The sequence below is a fragment of the Orycteropus afer genome, unplaced genomic scaffold, assembly GCF_000298275.1.
Source record: "Orycteropus afer afer isolate SDZICR_OR568_19922 unplaced genomic scaffold, OryAfe1.0 scaffold00073, whole genome shotgun sequence".
In the NCBI taxonomy this organism is placed as follows: Eukaryota; Metazoa; Chordata; class Mammalia; order Tubulidentata; family Orycteropodidae; genus Orycteropus; species Orycteropus afer.
In genome coordinates, this window is record NW_006921660.1 from 5,527,715 (window position 1) to 5,551,321 (window position 23,607).

The window sequence follows — 23,607 nt, forward strand, 5'->3', positions numbered from 1 at the left end:
GGGTTTGAACCGCCAGCCGTCTGGTTAGCAGGCAAGTGTCTTAGCCACTATGCTACCAGAGCTCCCTCAGATCAACTAGGAACTTGTTAAAACCAATTGCCATAGATTTTACTCAGACTTATGGTGACCACATGTGTGTCAGAGTAGAATTACAGTTTTTTCAATGGCTGGTTTTTCAGAAGAAGATCATGAGGTTTTTCTTCAGGGAAGGAAAAAAAAAATTCACTACCGTCAAGTTGATACCCACTCATAGCGGCCCTTCCTTGTGTTTTCAAAGCTGTATCACCACAGAAGTAGATTGTCCGAGGAGTGGCTGGTGGGTTTGAACAGCCAGCCTTCTGGTTAGCAGTCAAATGCCTTAGGCACTATGCGACCAGAGCTTCAAGTGGACTCTAACTGCCACATTTTCAATTAGCAGGTGAGAGCACTTTAACCCTTTGAACCACCCAGGGACTCCAGAAACTTGTTAGAAATACTAATTCTCAGCAACCTCCCCCACTCCACCCAGACCAACTAAATAAGAAAACCTGGGATCACCCCCAGCAATCTATACAAGCTTTTGAAGTGATTCCAGTGTATGCTAAAATTTGAGAAACATGGGTGTAGAATAAAACCTAAGATCTTAAACAAGGCATTTGAGGCTCATTATTCTCTACAAGCACCACTCATCTGTCAGGTTGTCATACTGTGGTGACATGCATGTTGCTATGAGGCTGGAATCTATGTCACCGGTAGGTATTTCAAATACCAGCAGAGTCACCCATGGTGGACAGGTATCAGTGAGCTTCCCGACTAAGACAAACTTGGAAGAAGAAAAGGGCCATACATTTCTGAAACAATTGGCCACAAATCCTTATGAATAGCAGTGAAACACTGTCTGATATTGAATAGGGCAGTGTTTTGTTCTGTTGCACATAGGGTTGCTATAAGTAGGAATCAACTTGACAGCACCTAAAAACAACAACATATTTTAGGACCAGCAAAGACTAGTAGTAGTGGACATTTACTTCTAAAAAAATTAGTCTGTCAAACACTATGACTAGCAGTAGTACATTATCTGGACATAGTACCAGAAGATGAACCACTCAGGTTGGAAGGCATTTAAAATATGACTATGGAAGAGATGTCCTCAAAGTAGTTGATGTTAATGATGTGGACAGAGTAGAGCTTCCAGGACCTTCATCTGCTTATGTGCCATGATTCAAAATGAGGAGAAACAGCTGCAAATTGTTTAATAATCAAAACATGCAATGTACAAAATATAAATCTAGGAAAATTGGAAATAGCCAAAAATAAAATGGGATGCATGAAGTCAATATCCTATGCATTAATGAGCTGAAATAGACTGTATTGGCCATTTTGAATTAGACAATGATATGCTCTACTATGCTGGGGATGAGAAATTGATGAGGAATGATGTCACATTCATCATCAGAAAGAATATTTCCATCCTGAAGGACAATGCTGTCAGTGATAGAACAATATCCGTATGCCTGCCTACAAGACAAAAAGGAAACCAAACTCACTGCCATCAAGTCAGATCTGACTCATAGCAACCCCTCCTTGGGTTTCCCAGGTGATATCACTATGGAAGTAGATTATCCAACCTTCCTTCTGAGGAGTGGCTGGTGGATCTGAACCTCCAGCTTTCTGGTTAGCAGTCAAATACCTTAGGCACTGTGCTACCAGAGCTACAAGGAAGATCTGTTAATATGACTATTATTCAAGTTGACACTCTGTGGTAGTTAAGTTTGTGTGTCAACTTGGCTGGGCCTGGTTGAGTGACTGGGCAGCTGGATGTAATAATCCCCATGAGGAGATAGTATCAACTCCATGGTGGAATCTACTGTGAGCAGCTGAGTAGCTGCTTTAGGGATGTAGTCTGCTTCCCATATAAAAGAAGCGGCTTTGGGAATGGTCTCTATTTTATGGCAAACTTGAACTCTATGTGTAGGCATGTCATTGTTCAGCAGCCTGCCATGCTCTACCAACCTTGGAACTTTCAATGGACTTCAATTATTGGTCTGCTGTGTGGTCTGGTAACATCCAACTCAAACCCAAACTCACTGCCGTTGAGTCATATCTGACTCATGGCAACCCCTCCTTGGGTTTCTGAGGTGGTATCACTATGGAACTAGATTGCTCAACCTTCCTTCCGAGGAGTGGCTGGTGGGTTTGAACCACCAATCTTCTGATTACAAGTCAAATGCCTTAGGAACTATGCTACCAGAGTGCCTTTTTACTTGTCAGCCTTGGACTTGTCAGTTTCAGCAGCCAGCAGCTGCTTGAGTGAAGTAAAGCCTCTAGCTTCAGTGGGCCGGGGAGCAGGAGGCAGAGCTGAAGCTCAAGGTTGAGGGGATTTCACCCATCCCCTAGAGCCTGGCACTTTAAACTCGGACTTCTAGCCTCCAAACTGTAAGAGAATAAACTCCTGTTTGTTCAAGGCATCCTATTTGTGGTATATTCCTGTCAGAAAGGCACTAGGTAACAAGAACACACACCAACCACCAATGCCAAAGATGCAGAAACTAATGATTTTTATCAACTTCTATACTCTGAAATTGATCAAACATGCAATCAAGATGCATTTATAATTACTGGTAATTGCAATGCAAAAGTTGGAAGCAAAACATGACCAGTAGCTGAAAAATATGGCCTTTGTGACAAAAATGACACCAGAAATCACATGATAGAATTTTGTAAAACCAATCGCTTATCATTGAAATGCTTTTTTTTTTCTTACAATATAAGGGATAACTTTCATGTGTACCTTGCCAGATGGAATACACAGGAATCAAACAGACTACATCCATAGAAAGAAACAATGAAGAAGCTGGATAGTACCAGTCAGAACAAGGTCAGTGGCCAACTGCTGAACAGATTATCAATTGCTCATATGGAAGTTCAAGGTGAAGCAGAAGAATATTAAAACAAATCCATGAGAGCCAAAGTAGGACCTTGAGTGTATCCTGACTGAATTTAGAAACCATCTCAAGAATAGATTTGAGGTATTGAACACTAATGACCAAAGACCAGATGGGTTGTGGAATGACATCAAGGACATCACACATGAGAAAAGTAAAAGGTCATTACAAAGACAGGAAAGAAAGAATAGGCAAAAGGATGTCAGAAGAGACTCTGAAACTTGCTCTTGAACACAGTAGAAACAGTAAATGGAAGAAATGACGAAATAGAACAGCTGAATGGAAGATTTCAAAGGGCACCTTGAGAAGAAAAGTAAAATATAATGAAATGTGCAAAGACCCGGAATTAGAAAACCAAAAGGGAAGAACACACTCAGCATTTCTCAAGCTGAAAGAACTGTAGAAAAATGTCAAGCCTTGAGTTACAGTATTGAAGGATTTCTGTGGACAAAATGATGAAGCAGGAGACATCAAAAGAAGACGGAAGGAAAACACAGAGTCACTGTACCAGAAAGAATTGATTGATGTTCAGCCATTTCAGGAAGTAGCATGTGATGAAGAACTGATGATATTAGGAAGAAGTCCAAGCTGCCCTGAAAGAAAATCAGTCTGCTGCAAAGGATCTTTTTGATTTGTTAAAAAGCGAAGATGCCACTTAGAGGTGTAAAGTATGCCTGGCCCAAGCATGGTCTTTTCTCTTGCCTCCTATGTATGCGAAAACCAGACAAAGAATAATGAAGACCAAAGAAGAATTAATGCCTTTGAATTACGTTATTTGTGAAGAATATTAAGTATAGCATGGACTGCTAGAAGAACAAATCTGTCTTGGTAGAAGTACAACTAAAATACTCCTTAGAAATTAGGATGGTAAAATTTTGTCTTTTGTACTTTGGAGATGTTATCATCAGGGACCAGTTCCTGGAGAAGGAGGACATCATGACTGAAAAAGTGGAATGTCAGCAAAATAGAGGAAGACTCTCAAAGAGATGATTGACAGAGTGGCTGCAACAATGGGCTCAAATACAGCAATGATTGTGAAAATGGCACTGGACCGGGCAGTGTTTCTTTCTGTTGTACATAGAGCCTCTTTGAGTTGCAATGTACCCCACAACACCTAAAAAAGACAACATAATGTAGGAGTCCATATGGTAAGGTGGTTAGAAGTGTATGTATTGAAGTCAGACTGTTTGATTTGAATCCTTTTTCCACCAATGACTGACTATGACCTTGGCTGAGTCACAATTAACTTTCAGTTTTCTCATCAGTAAACTAGGGATGAGCTGTTTTATAGGTTTGATGGGAAAATAATATAATCACTCTGGGAAGTACTGTGCCTGGTACATAATGGACATTCAATGTATTTCAGTGATTATCATTATTATTAATTCTGTAACCTTATTTCCTCTCACACCCTACTTCTAACTTTATACTTCAACTGTCAATGTTCATTGTCATTGTCAATGTTCTGTATTCCCGTAAACATACCACATTATTTCAAACATCCAGTCTATGTTGCTGCTTCTCTATCTGGAAGGCCACACAGCTGGAAGAGAGAAAACCTGAATACAGGAGAGTAATGACCTCATCTAATGACTTAACAGAGCCTCTGCACCCCAATGGCCTTGGTTGGGAAAGCCACCTAACCTCTGTGAACTTCAGGGGACCCATCAATAAAAAGGGAATCAATAATTTTATCTGTTTTGCCCTCCTAAAGAATATGCATGAGGCTCAAAGGAAATAACATGGCCTTTGTTTAAGAGGGTTTAAGGGCCATACTCTGTTCTCTAGTAAACAACCTAGTGTATTTGATGTTCCCTCTTATATTCTATTGTGAAAATCTCTACGAGTCTCCTGTGAGGTCTCAGAATTCTCCACTGCCCTCTCATCTGTGAGTGCACAGGAGCAGCATGCTGTGGGGTATACCTTATCCAAACATGAATTTCAGTAACACCTTCCTCTTTACCCATCTTAGAGCTGGCACTTAATTATGTTTGGTTAATATTTGTGGCCATTTTTACTCTTCCAAACACTCAAGTGAATTGCCCCTTTAAATTTTTTTTTTTTTCTTTCTTATTTTTAACTTCTCTCTATTTATGTCTTGTTAGCCCTTCCATCTACTCAAGGTATTTAAAGTCCAATCATATTACTAATGTTACAGGTCAATCTCATCTATGAATGCATATAACTTTTTTTTCTCTCTTTCTACTTTGACAATGTTATTTTGAGTCAGACCCATAACAAAGTCCAGCTGCTTTATTTGAAATAACAGAAACCATGTCTACTGTTTACACAGAAGTCAGTGTCTACACATGAAGGGGCTCTGGAATCAACCGTTTTAACAAGCAACCAGTCAATTTGGGGAAAAAATGGCTTTGACTCATTTTTCACTGAAATGATTGGTGAGCTGCCTAGAGATGCAAACTTAAAGAGAAAAACAAATGGGGAAAAGTCTGGATGAAACTGGTGTCACTGAACAGAATATCTTCACAAACAGGGAAATACAAAGTGAAGGCTATAGCTGGCTTAGTGAGTTTTTGCTTCAATGGTATAAACTGCATCTGTGGCTGTAGCACAGTTCTCACAAGGGCTTCCACTTTGGGGGTCCTAGTACTATTAATATTTAAGTGTTTGAGAATTCATATCTAGTAGTTCTCAAGACCTAAGCAACACTGTTCCCATATTTTCCCCCTAAAATCAAGTAAACTGGATTATTGGTGCTTTATGAATAACATGTATAAAAGTTAAGCTTTACTAAGTGGGGTTAGAATACAATGTGTTAGAGTGTATCTCATCTGTGCAGGTAATTTAGGAAATTTTATCACCCTATTGCCATGTTTTCAAGTAAATTATTTAAGATATTTAGAAACATTTAGAAAAATAATTTGCTTCACGTTTTGTCTAAAGGAGACAATTTCCTTCTAAAGGAAAATATGGTAGACCAGTAAGGAAAGCTGAGTCTGCCTAAAACCAAATTTTGTATGTTTCTTTCTCACAGAAAGTATTTACTTGATGTATAGCTATGAGTTAATAATTCCTTGAATCATTATCACCCTAAAGGTTGAAGTAATATTTTTGGTAGAGGGAAGAAAAATTCTAGACTAGACAGAGTAAGCATTGGCTAACTTTATTGTAAAGTTATTTATACAGAAAGGATATTGCATCTAGGCAATAAAGAAAAATACCTTCTGGTTGTGGATAGCAAAAACAGTACTCATACAATAATGGCCAACTGGAACCCTGAGGCATTTCATAATTGAACAATTTTAGTGATAAATGCCTTCAGAAAAAAGGAGGGAAAAAAAAAAAGATCTGGTGTGGTTTATACCCACATATGACCACTGAAGTGGTCTTTTACAGAGGAAAGAAATGGCAGTCCACTTAAACGTTAGCTATTTCTATTATTTTTATTTTTTAAAAAATGTAGTAGACCAATATTCTCTATTTCTAATTAGGCTACTTCTCAATCTCACCAAACAGTGGAATTTGACTTTCAAAGTGTTTTTCAAGTGCATTTGCTCCTTTGCTCCTCTCTTTTCTGTTCTGTCTGGCTTGGAAATTTCACATATGACCTGTTTCAACTTAATAATAATATGCTTTTAATTCTTATCTAGGAGCTGTGGTAGCATAGTACCTAAACCATTTGACTGCTAACCAGAAGGCTGGAGGTTCAAACCCACCAGCCATTCCTCAGAAGGAAGGTTGGCCAATCTACTTCCGTAGCAATACTGCTTGGAAACCTAAGGAGGGGTTGCTATGAGTGGGGTCTGACTCCACGGCACATAACAAAAACAACAACAATTCTTATCTGGGCCACAGTCTATGCTAGTTCTCCAATGAGCTCAAAGATGAATAAATATACTATAATAACATTTAGTAACTCCCATATGTACAAATATCTATGAAAAAAATTAAAAAGGACAGAGAGATAAAATTCAGTGTATCTTCTAGCTCATATTTTAACTTTTAAAATGCACCATTTTCCATAGATCCTCTGTACATGATTCAGTATTAATCCATCTCTTCTGGTGACATAATTTTTTGGATGTTTGAGGTGAAAATCCCTTTTTGGAAAACATAAAGTCAATGGGAAACTTATAATGTCGAGAATAAGGATGCAACTACAAAACTTGGCAATTAGGATGTACTTGAAGGGTAGCAATTCCTCATATCTGTCTAGCACTTTACAGTTTAGAGAGCACCTTGTTTCCTCATGACAGTCCTTTGTAGTGAGAACAAACTAGAAAAACTTAAAAGATTTTCACAATCTAGAGTTATTTTATTTTTCTGACTCACTGACTTATTATTTAAACTACAAAGTAGAAAGAATCATAGTAAAGATATCAAAGATACAGACAAGACACAGAAGTATTTTGGCAGATTAAAAACAAGAAAGAGATCAACAAACATTATCCAAAAATTTTATAGGATGTAGGTGGCAATGATATACTAGGTTCTACCTTTTTTGTTGTTTCTAACCATCATCATTTCATCTTTTTCTTTATAAGAATACATTCCCATCAGAATACTCTGATGGATTGTCAATAAAGGACCTGTGGTCAAGTTCACAGGCATAAATTGTAGCTATTACTCATTTATCTTACATTTGAATTGTCTTTAATGTTGTTTCAAAGACAAAGTCAGTATAAAACTTTGGATACTTAAAGATAAACCATATACTTAATTTTGTAAAAAAGAAAAAAATACCATGGCCAAACCAACAAATGGCAAAAAGCATCCGATAGTTAATGGTTGTGACCAGCATGGGTCTACTACCTTGCTTTGTCAAACACATCTTTCATGAAGTCTTTCCTCTCTCTAAAGACCCGTAGTTTGGTTTGTTCTAATATATTTACATAACAAATATATTGGCAAGTTAAAAATGATTCAAAGTATATCTTTAAAAGGATGAGTTATATATTGGATTTTATTTGGGACAACTGTTACAAAAACTTAGGAGAAGACCCCATAGAAATTACTGCATTAAATATATTATTATTCATAGTCTACATATTTTATATAGAGAGGGAGTATGTATGTTAAAGCAATTAGTCTATAGATCATAGAGTTCAGATAAGTTTCTGGAGGATACTAGCACAAAAAGTAAGTTTTAAAGAGGAAAGGGTTTAATTTCACAGATGTAAAATAGAATGTTTAAATGTATGATATACTGTGACAGCAAGCTGTAGGCAGGGGCTGCTGAGAGCTACATCTGGCACTTTTTTATAGAGATAAGTATTTACAACCAACAGAACCCACTGCTGTCCAGTGATTCTGACACATAGCAACACTGTAGGACAGAATAGAACTGCTCAGTAGGGTTTCCAAGCCCATAAATCTTTACAGAAGCAGACTGTCACATTTTGCTCCTGCAGAGCAAGGAGTGAGTTCAAACTGCCAATCTTTTGGTTAGGAGCCAAGTGCTTTAACCACTGTGCTACCAGTGCTTCTTGGTGTTTACAATGCAGTACAACTTTGAGAAGGATATTGATTAGACATGATCATAATGTGCATGTGCAATAATCCAGGTAAAACCTGTTGTCCTAGTCAAAGCAACTGGGAAATTCAGAAAATGATTTGTGTATCAAGTCTCATCCTGCCTAAACCTGACTTTGAACTAATTACATAAATAATACAGAAGTGAATGATTAAATTATCAAAACAACCTCTCATTTTATTTTGAACATAGTTTTATGTGTTATATGCATTACTATAACATATGTGTTATTTAGTATAATTTAGTCCCAATAATATACTTGATCAAATGTTTTAATTTGTCATAATTTGTGAAGACTTTAAAATGAATTAAATCAGTGTCTTATCTATATTCCTTCAGAAAGAAAGTGAGCTGTTTTTGGAATGATGTAGCCTAGATTAAAATAATTTAATAGCTTAAAAAACTATCTTTTTAATTGAATTTCTATCTAGGACAGTGAATCAAATCATGGAAATATTTCAAATGCTGTAAAATATATATTTTACTTGTTTGTAATCATCTGATTTGGGAGATTTCCTTTTTTTAAGGATCTGTGTCAGAATAAACATGAATGTTGTTTTAAAGTGACTGTGGTAAGGTTTATAATTTACTAATGAGAAATATTGGAATAGATTTAAGCCAAAATACAAAAATATATTAATATTATTTCATTACTGTTATTTATGGTCTTATTAGTACATAATACTAATCCAAAATCATATTTTCTCTCTTTTTTTCTTTACCTAAAACCAGAAGTCTCTGAGACATTTTCCGTTCAACTAGGGTAAGAGAGATGTTATGGCTAGATGGATACAGACAAAACGTGGTGGCAGACATAGATAGTTTTAAAAGATTAAGGAAACATATTCTTTAAGGTTATGTGTGTATAACAAGTTAACACAGATTTTGTTAAGGAGTGTTTATCTTAATGAATTATTAAATAAGTATTAAATTATATCTTAATTTTAAAACTCACACATTTTGTTTTAGGATCAAGTCGTTTTGTAAAGTGAGTTATGTCTGTGTATCTATTTTCTTTTAGTATAAACCATACAATGAGTTGTCACTAAGGTTTCAGTAGTGGCAAAATAGACATGTTGACTCCTGAAGGTTCATAGTCTAAGAATGACAGATACAAAATGTCCTCCTTTTGGGTCTTTAAAGAAAACAAAACCAGTTGCCTTCAAGTAAATTTTTACTCATGGTGACCCCATGTGTGTTAGAGTTGTTGTTATGTGCCATCTAGTCAGACCCGACTCATACCGACCCCTCCTTGGGTTTCTGAGGCAGTATCACTATGGAAGGAGCTTGCCCCATCTTCCTTCCGAGGAGTGGCTGGTGGGTTTGAACCGTCAGCCTTCTGGTTAGCAGTTAAGTGTTTTAGGCACTATGTTACCAGAGCTCCTATGTGTTAGAGTAGTGCTCCATAAGGTTTTCAATGGTGGATTTTTCAGAAGTAGATCGCCACATCAACATTTTAGCTAGCCAAATGAGTTAACTGTTTGCACACTATATTCTTTCCTGCCTTAAGACATTCTACGATATTCTTAACTTGTCCAGAAATGCATTTTCCCTTCAATACACACCAGTTCATCACATTTTCAAGTCTCGACCTTAAATTACTTTCTCAGAGAGGACTTTCCTAAATCCCTAATGCAGACTTTCTCACAAAAATCTTACTCCCTTTTGCTGCACTCTGTTTTCTTCAAAGCAGTTATTAAAATTCAAAATTACATACATTTTTGTTGGGATATTAGTCTGTTTTCTGTCTTCTCTACTAGATTATAAGCTCTGTAAGAGAAGAGAAGTAGTCTGGCCTATTCACCATTGTTTACTATTAGCTTGCACTGTGCCAGGCACACAGTAGGTATTCAATAAATATTTGTGGAAAGATTATAGGAAATAATTGCTAAAATAATTATAAGTGTTGACTGAGATAAATTCTATAAAATAAATACTTATAGTACTATGAAGTCATATAAAAGGAGGAATGGATTTAGGGAATCTGGGAATCTTTTCCAGAGAAATGAAGTTGGGAGAAGGTAGGGATGAAGAAGAAACAGTTCCTTTGTGAAAAGAAATAGCTTATTCAAGAAACTGAATTAAATTGGGAGCTCAAAAAAAGAGAAGAGTGTAAAATGAGAATCAAGCACTAAACAAATGCCTGACTGTGAAATGCCTAGTGGTCATTTTAGGAGTCTTGATCCAAGAAAAATGAAGAGACATTTAATATATCTCAGCAAGATATTTGAATTTTTAGAGAAGTAATCTAAAAGAAAAACACTAAAAAAAAAAAAAAAAGGAGGCATTGATAATTATTTAATCCATCAGATTAAATTCAGAATAAATTCTGAGACCTTAGAAATCCTAGATGGTAAATGGAACAATTTTTGTTTAACTAGGTGAAAGGAGAAGCTTGGGCATTTGGACTATGGAAGAAGCATTGGAGATGAGTATAACTGCACATATTTAAAAGAGAAGAGTACTTGATAACAGATTAACTAATGGAAGATAAAGGAGGAAACATTTCAGAAATGAGTTCCAAGTCTCTCTCTTATATAGTTGGATGATAGCTATCCAATTCTTTGAGAGGATTAGGGAAGAGGACTGGAAAAAGATTGGGCTTGGGGGAAGACCAAGAACTTGATTGAAACATGGTAGGTTTGTGAGCCTATGAGAAACCCAAATAGAGACAGCAAGTAAATATTATAATATATGAATCAGAAAGTCACACATCAGAACCAGAGATGAGTCATGGGAATGCAGGTGGTAAAGAAAGCAGTGTGCATTGATAAAGTCACCTAGGGAAAGAATATAAAGTAACTACAGAAGAAGTACTAGGACCAAGCAAGTATTTATGATATATAAGCTTCAAGGAGCTTGTGATAGAGACTAAGAAGAAGTAGTCAGAGAAGTTAAAAAAGAAAGAGATAAAAATCAGGAGAGTAGGTTTTATTGTTGAAAAACAAGGAAACAAACAAACAAACAAAAAACAGATGCCATTGAGTTTGTTGCAACTCATACCAACCCCTCATGTGTGTCAGAGTAGAACTGCTCCATATGGTTTCCACGGCTGTGACCTTTCATAGACAGAGTGCCAGGACTTTCCTCCAAGCTGTCTCTAGGTGTGCTTGAATCAACAAACTTTTGTTTAGTAGCTGAGCACTTAACTATTGACACCACCAGGAATTCCTTTGTGTTACTGAGCTAAAGTAAGAAAGTGTTTCAAGAAGAAAGAAGTGATCAGTAGGGTTGGTCATATATAATGATGACTGAAACATGTCCCTCAAATTTAATGCCCTTCAAATTTACTGGTTGCCTTAGGGAGAGCTATCATGGTGGATTGTTGGGATTTAAATCAGATGGTGTGTGTCGAGGACTGTTTTGACTTCCTTATTTATGACTAATATAACCAAATGAAACTGTTTCTAACATATTTGTGATCTATATCGATGGGAGCTACATACTTAGAAATCCATTCAATTTTAGTGATCAAAGAGATGATCTGAGTCAAATGACTATTTTTTGGAAGAGGAAAACAAGGTTAAGAAAATTCTAGACACCTTTCCAAAGGCTATAGTCTTCTATAGAGTCCAAAGAGAGCCCCAAACCAAACTCACTGCCATCGGGTCGAGTCTGACTCATAGCAACTCCCACTGGGTTTCCAAGGCTGTAAGTCTTTATGGAAGTAGATTGCCCTATCTTCCTTCTGCAGAGAAGCTGATGGGTTTGAACCACTGACCTTCTGGTTAGCAGTCAAATGCTTTCTCCACTACACCACCAGAGCTTCTTAATACAGCCCAAGTTTCCCAGTTTTCACTCATGTTTATTTTTTGTCCACTATTGCTTATTTTCCATGACATACACAGTTTAGGTGAATTTGTCTTATATGTATAAAACATAAACATATATAAAATATGAAGATTAAAATTATATATGTAAATATGTATAAAATATAAAGATTATAATTATATCACAATTATTATTTACGCCAGTATGCATTTCATTGTAATTTTCTTTAATTCAGAATTGTAAGTTCAATCTACAACACACTTTGCAGATCAAAACTGCCCTGGAAAAATGATGTCTATCAATTAAAACACAGAAAAGGAAAAGGGACCCCAACATGTCACATAACATTTGAAGAGACTTCATTATATAATGGGTCTATCAGAAAATATATTGAAAATAGGTCAGTGAATGAGGAAGAAACTTGATTTATGACGCAACATTTCTGTTGTCTATGTACTCTCTTCTAAGAAATTTTCTGCACAAGACATTTCAATATTTCCCTAAGGGACTTTTATTATCAAACCTACCAATTTATCCCAACACAAACTGTAACAGTTAATATGGAATCCGAAGTAATTGAATCGGAGAAGTTCAACTATATTTGTTCACCAATTCCACCTTCATTTTGCATGCAAAAAAAACCATTTTCAGAGAAAAATGTTTACTCCTTATGCTGCGACTGCAAAGAAACGATAACAATTTTCATGTGGTATATGAAAATCAGGCTTGCTACTCGAGGGTCACACACAAGAGAAATGCTATCGTGATGGCCTTAAAAGATGTAGATCATGTCTCAGTTCTATCTTTTTTCTGCAGTTGCCCATCATAGAACCTGGCACAATGAGCACTTAATGCATGTCTGTTAAAAAGATAATGAAATATGTTGCCACATTTGAAATTTCATGCATATTTTTATTCCATTTTGTCTCTCTTCAAGTTAATGTTTATTTTCTAAATGGTGAAAGGGAGGACTAATGATTATTTAAAAAATTGTCAATCATTAGTGAAAAAAAAATTTAAGTATATTGCTAAAACCCAAAAGAATAGAAAAGGCCACATAAAACATTCATATTTATTACTACCTAGAAGCCACAATTCATCCAATATAACTCATTTTCCAAACTGCAAGGGAATGGTTCACATTATAAAATATGAATGATTACTTTAAAACAGTCTGTCTTCCACATAAAGCACAAGGCTTATATCTTATGATTTTGAAAGAGTATTCTATCTGTTCTTTCATTTGACAATATTTCTGGGAAATATCTTCAAATAAACTTGGGTTCAGACTAGTGTATCAGGACTCGCTAACCCAGGCTTGCTGTTTAGTTAGTCGTCCACATGAGAAGTATTTAAGTCATTATCATCACATATATTTTATTTGAGTTCCTTCTGGGTCCACAACACTGAAGTAGGTGTTGGAGTGATTTACAGGGCAGTGTTAAAGATATAGTATCTGTTTAGAATTCAACTTTTGAGTGAAAAAATATGTAACAGCAATTTGGGAAAACTTGATGACTGTGCAATACATGTAGAATTTCTATTGTAAATTTCAATATACTTTCTGGTAACCACAGTTTAACAAAAGCAAGAAATTTGGGAAACAGGGTGCTTTTCTCAACATTCAACACTAATAAACTGTGCATATTGACCTGCTGAAGACAGTACTGTCTACTCAGTATAACTCTAGTCCAACAAATTCATCAGTGGCCTCAAATGTCCATTTTTCCACATCAGCATTTTCAAGATTGTATTCTGGGTAACTCATAATATAAAGTCTGTGGGGGAAAAAAAAAGTTGCATATTTGAGTAATTTTATGAAATGCTGCCTGCTGAACTACTTTCTTGGAATGTAACAATGTATTGTAGCTTAATAAGGCTTCTGAGAAGTCCTGCAAAAAAGAAACCTGTTTCATGTCATGTAACTCAGCATTTCCCAAATTTGTGTAAACATGCAGCAGTTTGTTTCATAGCCCATCTACTAAGATCCCCCATGAATTCCAGTTTTGAAAACAGTGGACTAAATTGATAAAATTACAAGTGTAATTGTGGAATCACCTTTTCATGCTGGGTAGAAATTATCCAACACCCCTGTTCTAGTTTTCTATGTACAAGCCTGCAAGCACAAGCATATGTAATGTGATGGGCCCTTTGCAATAATTCTAATACACACACAGACACACACACATACTTCTTTCTTTTCCAAGATGGGTATAATCCCTCCAGTCAAAATTTCCCTAAGAAAAATGGTGTAATACAGGAGAGTTTGAGATGAATTTATTTGTATTCCGTGGGTGGTGCAAACGATTAAGCATTCGGCTACTGGCAAAAAAGGTTGAGTCCCCAAGGCATCTCAAAAGAAAGTCCTGGTGATTCACTTCTGAAAGATCACAGGCACTGAAAGTCCATGGAGTACAGTTCTACTCTGACACATGTGGGGTCTCCATAACTTGGGATCAAGGGCAACTGGCTTGTTTGGTTGTTACACATATTAAGAAGCAATAGTATAAGATGTAGCAGGACATTTATTTTAGTACTATTATTCTTAGTTCTTCTAGTTAAAGGGGATTATTACTGGTAAACTGCTTCTTTGAAACAATGTTCTGTCTAAGAGTCTTTATTTTAAAATGAGATTGATTGCTAGTTCTTTGCAGGCACACTTCGGAACTGCCCCCAGCTCAGAGTATTATGTTATGTACACGGTAGAAGTTCAATAAATGATTACAAAATTGATGAAATTATGTAAGATACTTGTCACCAACCATTAGAATTTATTGAGCTGCTTCTTTTTAATGACATTTTACGTAGCTCTTAGATACACAGGTTTTTAAATAAAGGCTGGCCTAATATAACCTATGGGAGCTCTGGTAGCATAGTGCCTAAGGCATTTGATTGCTAACCAGAAGGCTGGCAGTTCAAACCCACCAGCCACTCCTCGGAAGGAAGATGGGGCAATCTACTTCCATAGTGATACTGCCTCAGAAACCCAAGGAGGGGTTGCTATAAGTCGGGCCCGACTCGACGGCACGTAACAACAACAATATAACCTATATTCTGGGGCAGCCATTTTGCTGTAGACGTGGGTAACTAGAAAAGAGTGAAAGGACTGAGAACAAAATGAATATCTATAGCACATGCAACAACACACATTTCCTATGGAAACGTGTGGCACTAGTAACAAAAGGTTTGACCTTTTACAAGGCAATAATAGCAATATTGTTTAAGATCTGTCATATGCCTATTAACATATGACAAATTCCTGTAAAGTTCATTTTGGTGCCTACTATGTGCCTAGTGGAGTCCCTGAGTGGTGTAAATAGTTAACGCACTTGGCTGCTAACCAAAAGTTTGGAAGGTCAAGTCCACCCAGGGGCATTTCAGAAGAAAAGCCTGGCTATCTACTTTTGGAAAATCAGCCTTTGATACTGTGGGGCACAGCTCTAGTCTCACATGCGTTGGGTTACCTACCATAAGTTGGAGTTGACTTGACAGCAACTATTTTTATGTGTCAAATAGGACAACTCTGCCCTGGGTTCTAGTTCTAGCTTTTTCACTTTCAGACTATCTACTTAATTTTTCATGTTCTTATCTGTTTTATTGTGCCAGTTAAAATAAGCAGACTAACAAATATGTCAATGGAGGCAGTTACAGAAAGCGCGGGCATCAGATCTGAGTGTGAATCCTAACTCTACTGTTTATTATCTCCTAGGCTGAACGCAAAGTATTTAACTCTTTGAGTCCCAGTTTCCAATTCTGTAAAATGAGAATCAACCCCTCTGTGTAATTCTTTTGAAGACTGAACCTACTATATGCAGAGCACCCAGCATAGTTCCTGCCACACAAAGAGGAATTTATTGCTAACATCTACAACACATGTGAAAATGCTTTTGTAAACTGATTATTTTGTAATTTTCTGAGATTACAGAAATGAAATATAATTAGCAATAATCATTATGATAACATGTCATGCTAATTGCTGAAATTTTTCCCTCTGATTTGACTTGTATTTTATATGGTGTGACAGAGAGAAGATATTTGGTTTTGAATCCTACCTATTTATATATTGGCCACAAGATTTTGCTTAATTTTGCTAAGCACCATTTCCTTGGATATTAAAGGACTCACATATCCTGTCACTTACACAAGTACCTGTGTTCTGTTGGTAGCTTCCACTGAGTCAGTGCGTACCTCATTGTGACTGCATGCACAACAGGATAGGACTGTGGTGATCCACAGGGCTTCTTTGGCTGATTTTTGGAAATTGGTCACCAGCTGTGCAGATTTAAATTAGATAATACATAAAAAAATCCTTGGTACTGTGCTCGGCTGGAAGAAGGTACTCAATAATGTTCATTTTCTAATTTTTGCTTTTGGAATGAGCGTTAAGACTAAAACCAGAAATTACAAATAAAATAAATTTTATTTATAAATTTATAAAGTACCTAACATGTACTCAATCTCACTTACAAATCACACAGTGGACTTCGTATTAGAACTCACTGCTTCATAGAAAAAAAGGCTCAGAGAGGCTAAAAGACTTGGTCGAGAGAGGGACACTAAAATCTAGTGTGGTGGCTTTGCCACTGCATTGTAATGTGATCTAGACAGACCAAAAACCAAAATTAAACCCACTGCTACTGAGTCAATTCTGACGAGCACAGGATTATTATGGTAGAAATACATATATTTACAGTGTATTCTGTGTATATCAATGTGATTAGTGACCTTTCTCTAAAACCATACCTGTTGCTGTCAATTCCAACGCATAGTGACCCTATGGGATAGAGCAGAATTGCTGCATAGGGTTTCCAAGGCTATATATAATCTTTACAGAAGCAGACTGCCTCATCTTTCTCCCATGCAGTGGCTGATGGGTTCAAGCCCTGACTGTTAGGTTAGCAACCAAGAGCTTAACCACTGCACCACCAGGGCTCACCACTGACCTCTCCAGATGGGACAAATATACAAGGTATTATCAAAGGAAGATATTTTGGAATCCTGCAACTTAAGTTAAAACTTAAGAAGTTTCAAGAAATATTATCTTTTTTTTTTTTTTTTTATGAAGAGAAACCAATAGGGAGAAAACACTCCTTCAGTCTTGATGTACAATCTACCATATCTATCATGTGTAAGAGATGCAAAAGAAATGCTTTCCTAAGTTCTGAGATATGTCACAACATGGATGAAACCTGAAAGCAAGGTAAATGAAAGAAGGCAGTCACAAAATACTACATACTTTACAATTCTATTCCTGTGAAAGTCCAGAGTAGGGAAATCTACAGATACAAAAAGAGCAGTGCTTACTTAGGGTTGAGGAGGACTGAGTAGGATGATAACTAAAGAGTATGAGTTTCTTGTTGTGGTATACTGAAATTGATAGTTGCACAATATCTGTGAATATACTAAGAACTATTGAATTGCATGCATAAAGAGGTGAATTGTATGGCATATGGATTATATCTCAATAAAGTTGTTGTAAGAAGAAGAAATATTTTTCCTGGGCCAGACTGATGACTTTCTCTGTCCCAGACCCAAAGCATGTAGGAGGCACCTGTGTTAATCTAGAGACCAGAACTACCAGGTGCCAGGCCCTTTGCTCTGTGCAGGGATTGATTGTAAAGATGTAAATGGTAGAGTTTCCTTCCTAGGAACAACCAATTTGTGGGGAAAAATAAGTAAATAATCAGGTACTAAACTGCTATGCCGTGAGCACTATACTTGGCTATTAAGGGATATGGCAGGAAATGAAATAATATTTGCTGAGTACCATACACTAAGGTGCTTTGTGTGGTTTCCTTCATTTAACCCCTCTACTGACTCTGTAGGAGCTCTGGCACCATAGTGCCTAAGGCTCTTGACTGCTAACCAGAAGGCTGGCGGTTCAAACCCACCAGCCACTCCTCGGAAGGAAGATGAGGCAATCTACTTCCGTAGTGATACTGCCTCGGAAACCCAAGAAGGGGTCGCTATGAGTCGGGTCCGACTAGATGGCACATAGCAACGACAACCACCCAACTGACTCTGTGAGGCAGATATTATTATACAGGTGAGGAAATTGAATCTCAGAAAGCTGAAAAAATTTGCATCAAATCACATAGCTACTAAGCAGTTAAAGGGGGAATTATTTAGGTTCTTTAGTTCCAAAGATCATATTTACTTCAAGGACATCCAGATCCTCTTAAACCCTGCCATATTTTCTTCAATATTGTTGCTCCTAAGTACCAAGTGGATTTTGACTCTCAGTGACCCTGTGTGACAGAGCATCACTGCTTCTATAGAGTTTTCTAGGCTAAAATTTGTATAGAAGCAAATTGCCAGGTCTTTATTCAACAGAGATGCTGTATGAGTTCAAAGCACTGATGTTTTGGTTAGCAACCAAGCGTTGAACTGCTATGCCCAAGGCTACTTTCTTCAATATTATGTACCAGTAAATTTAGCATGTGTATGGTAACCTCCAAAGGAGTAAGTATAACGACATTCTCATATTACATTGTCTATTTATGCGTATTGGGATCTCTGATGGCATAGTGCCTAAGGCATCTGACTGGCAGTTCAAACCCACCAGCCACTCATCGGAAAGAAGATTACGCAACCTACATTCATGGTGATACTGTCTCAGAAACCCAAAGAGGGGTCCTTGTGAGTCGAAATCGACTCAAAGGCAATGAATTTGGTTTTGGTTTTGGTTATTTATGTCTATTTACCATATGGATCAATTTATTCATGGAAAACTTGCCCTCGTGTTTATAATAGAAGGTAAGTAGATTCTAATTTTTGGAGAATATGAAGTAATTTGTTAAGCAATCTAATTTATTCCACCTAATGTTAGGCAACTCTTGGAGTCTTCATCACTTCTAGCTCTAACCATTTACTTTCATTGACAACATTACCTACACATGTTGGTACATCATTTTCTATAAATTATGGACAACACAAATAGCAGTGTATAATATCCCTACTTAAATAAATATGTATTATTTATAGTGTCACAGGTGAAGTATTGAGAGAAATGATATAATTTGCCAAGAATCTTATTTTGACAATAACTGTCCAGAATGCTGAACCTATGCAATACTAGCTTTTTTCTGCTGTTTAGATTTTTCAGTAATAAATGTATGTTATAATAAAATATTTCAAATAAACACTGCATTATTAATGTACCGTGTACTTGCCCTAGGGCAGCTGAGGCATAAATGGTTCATTTAAATTCTGGGCTCTTCCTACAATGCACACACTACTTCTAATAGTTCTCTATGTGAAGGCTCTACCTTTATTGTTTCCATTTCTACAGGAATGCTGTACATTGATGTGGTACCTACAGTATTTAATTCTCTACAGCCAAGTATAAATCTTTTTCCTCTTACTTCATTCAGTGCCATGTGCCTAGAGAAAAACTAATAATATTTAGTACTGCCAGTATTTTCAAAAGAAAACACATGTAGGTGAATTCTTGCCTAGTTCCACAGCATTCCTTGTCTTTTTTCTATCTTTCACTTGGGTAAGAACAATCAATTTTAAACGGTGACAAAATGCATGGTTCTAAAATTGTGCTATAGATCATTTCAAGGCCAAGAGGATTAATACAGCAGTATCACTTTGTGCTTTGGGACATTAATAATTTAGAATTACCAGAGAAGAAAACACCATAACAAACTGGTCACTCCTGGCAATTACTTTTTTACCACAATGGGACTAAAGGACAGAACCCTTTTACCATTCTATTTTTCAAATTCATATATATTACATTATGTAATTTCCATTAAATATTACCTAGTGGTTAATTAAACATTATGAAATGATATTCATTCCAAAGTATTAATCAATACTTGCAATCCATTTACCTTGAGCATAGAGATCAATTTGTAGAAGTAGTATCATAAGCTTTTTGTTTTCTACTTCTTTTTTTTTTTTTTTTTTGCTAAGATGTATTTTTGGATAATCTATGAAAAGCAAAGCTCATATCGGAAATTATAATTTGTAAACTGCTTTCTAAGTGAATAATCACAAAATGGTATCTTATTAATAGCTTTCTAATGAACCCATCCTCTCCATTCTTTCTGTGCAGAAGTTTCAACTTGTTGCTGCTCTGTAGGAACACTTCGATAGGCAGATGCAGATTTCTGTTTTTCCTTGAGATCTCGCCATCCAAGAATGTGAATTCAGTCACAATGTACTTAAACAGAGTGGGCTTTTCTATGAACTCCAAAGTCAAGGTTAGACTAATATATAGAACAGGTAGTCAGGTGAGCCAGAAACTAGACCAACATTTCTCCAGGTTTGTAAGTCAGCAAGGGTAGCGGAGACAATTAGTTCTTCTTAAAGGGGTTCTCCATATGCTTATATGCTGGAGTCTGCCTGGCCTAGCTTAAGTAATTTTCAAGTCTGAGTAGAGAAATATAAAGTGGAGGAGGTAAGAGAGTTGGAGACAACAAAGAAAAATGAATCAATCTCCCTAGCTTCCCAAATTCCTAACTCCATTTCCCCGTGATTCCTGGTAAGGGCCTATTAAAAACTGTCCCCAAAAATATGTGACCTAAACATATATTCTATTCGCCTTAAAATACAAGGAATTTAGAGTAGTGATTAAGAGTACACAGTCTCTGGTGCCAAACAACCTTGGTACAATACCGTTGGATAGTTTACTTAACCTTTCTGGGAATCATTTCTTCAAATAAAGGTGGATGATAATCGTACTATTTAGGGCTCCTGGTGGTGCAGTGGTTAAGCTCTTGCCTTCTAATCAAAAAGACGGTTCCAACCCACCAGTCACTCCATGGGAGAGGGATGCATCAGTCTGCTTCCATAAAGATTTACAAACTTAGAAATCCTATTGAGCCACTGGGAGCTCTGGTGGTGTAATGCCTAAGGCACTTGACTGCTACCAGACAGTTGGGGGTTCAAACCCCCCAGCCACTCCTCAGAAGGCAGGTTAGGTAATCTACTTTCATAGAGAAACCCAAGGAGGGGTCGCTATGAGTTGGAGATGACTTGACCTGACGACATAAAGGAACATAACAACAACAACAACAACATAGAGTCACTATGAATTGGAATTCAAGTCTATGGGTTTTTTTTTTTTTTTTTTTTTTTTTTTTTTTTTTTTTTTTTTTTTTTAAATGACCTGTTCAATTTCTTCTTTTGTTTTTGATAACTATGTGTGTGGTGAAGATAAAATACATGAATATACAAAGAATTCAGAGCAGTGCCCAGCATATAATCCACCCCCCCAAAAAAAACTTCACTGCTTTCAAGTTGGATCCACTCATAGCAACCCCTCCTTGGGTTTCTGAGGCCACATCACTATGGAAGAAGATTGCCCAACCTTCCTTCCGAGGAGTGGCTGGTGGCTTTGAACCGCCAGCCTTCTGGCTAGCAGTCAAATGCCTTAGGCACTAGGCCACCAGAGCTTCCCAGCATATAATAGGCCTTCAATACATTTTAGTTTTTATTACTATAAAATATTCTTGTCATAATTGAAATGTTTGAATCTTTCCTGTCTAAGCAGGACTAAATTATTGTTATCAGATTTTTTTCAGATATCCTCCTTGTTCCTGACAATGCTGTGAATTGTGAGGAAGCTTGATTACTCATTATTTATCTATTTTTGGTGGTCATTTTGAAGTGAACACTCCACTGGGCAATGGGAATATAGCTGTTGTTGTCAGGGGGCGTCAAGTCAATTCTGACCCATAGTGACCCAAGGTACAACAGAAGAAAACACTGCCCAGTCCTGCACAATCCTCACCATCCTTGCTATACTTCAATCCATCGTTGCAGCCACTGTGTGAATCCATTTTGTTGAGAATTTTCTTCTCTTTCACTGACCCTCCACTTTACCAAGCATGATATCCTTCTCTAGGGAGTGGTTCCTTCTGACAGCATGACCAAAGTAAATGAGATGAAGTCTGGCCATTCTTGCTTTTCTGGCAGTCCATGGTATTTTTGGTATTCTTTGCCAACACCACAATTCAAATGCATCAACTCTTCTTTGGTCTTCCTCATATATAGTCCAGCTTTCACATGCTTATGAGGCCAATGAAAATGTCACAGCTTGAGTTGGGTGCCTCTTAAGTCCTTAAAGTGAAATCTTTGCTTCTTAATGCTTTTAAAAATCTTTTGCAGCAGATTTTCCCAGTGCAGTATGTCATATGATTTTTTGACTGTTGCTTTGACGGGCATTGATTGTGTATCCAAGTAAAATGAAATCCCTGACAGCTTCAAGTTTTTCTCCATTTACCATTATGTTTATTGGTCCAGTTGTGAGGATTTTTGTTTTCTTTTACTGAGGTGTAATCCATATTGAAGACTGCAGTCTTTAACTTTCATCATGAAGAACTTCAATCTTCCACTTTCCTCCAGCAAAGTTGTATCATCTGCATATTGCAAGTTTGTAATGAGTTTTCCACCAAACCTGATGCCACTTTCTTCTTCATATAGTTCAGCTTCTCAGATTATTTGTTCAGTATACAGATTGAATAAGTGTGGAGAAAAGATACAACCTTGGTACACTTTCTGGATTTTAAACCATACAATATCTCTTTGTTCTGTTCAGATGATTGCCTCTTGATCTATGTATAAGTTACTCATGAGCACAATAAAATATACTGGAATTCCCATTATTTGCAACATCATCCATAATTTGTTATGTTCCACACAGTCTAATGTCTTTGCATAGTCGATGAAATACAAGTAAACATCTTTCTGGTATTCTTTGCTTTCAGCCAAGATCTATCTGACATCAATAATGATATCCCTCATTCTATGCCCTCTTCAGAGTCCAGTTTGAATTTCTGAAAGTTCCCTGTCAATACACTCCTGCAACCATTTTTAGATTACTTTTTTTCAGCAAAATTTCACTTGTGTGTGGTATTAATAATATGGTTTGATGATTTCTGAATTCTGTTGGATCACCTTTCTTTGAAATAAGCACAAATATGGATCTCCTCCAGTCATTTGGCCAGGTAGCTATCTTCCAAATTTCTTGGCATAAACAAGTGAGTGCCTCCAGTGCTATACGTGTTTGTTGAAAACTTCAATGGGTATTCTGTCAATTGCTGGATCCTTGTTTTTTACCAATTCCTTCAGTACAGCTTGAAATTCTTCCTTCAATACCATTGGTTTTTGATAGTATGCTATCTCCTGAAATGGTTAAATACTTATCAATTCTTTTAGGTACAGTGACTCTGTGTATCCCTTCCATCTTCTTTTGATGCTTCCTGCATCATTCAATATTTTTCCCATAGAATCCTTCAATATTTCAACTTGTGGCTTGATTATTTTCTTCAGTACTTGCAGCTAGAGAAATGCCAAGCATATTTTTCCCTTTTGGTTTTCTAATTACAGGTCTTTGCAGATTTCTTTATAATATTTTACTTTGTCTTCTTGAGCTACCTTTTGAAATCTGCTCTGTTCAGCTCT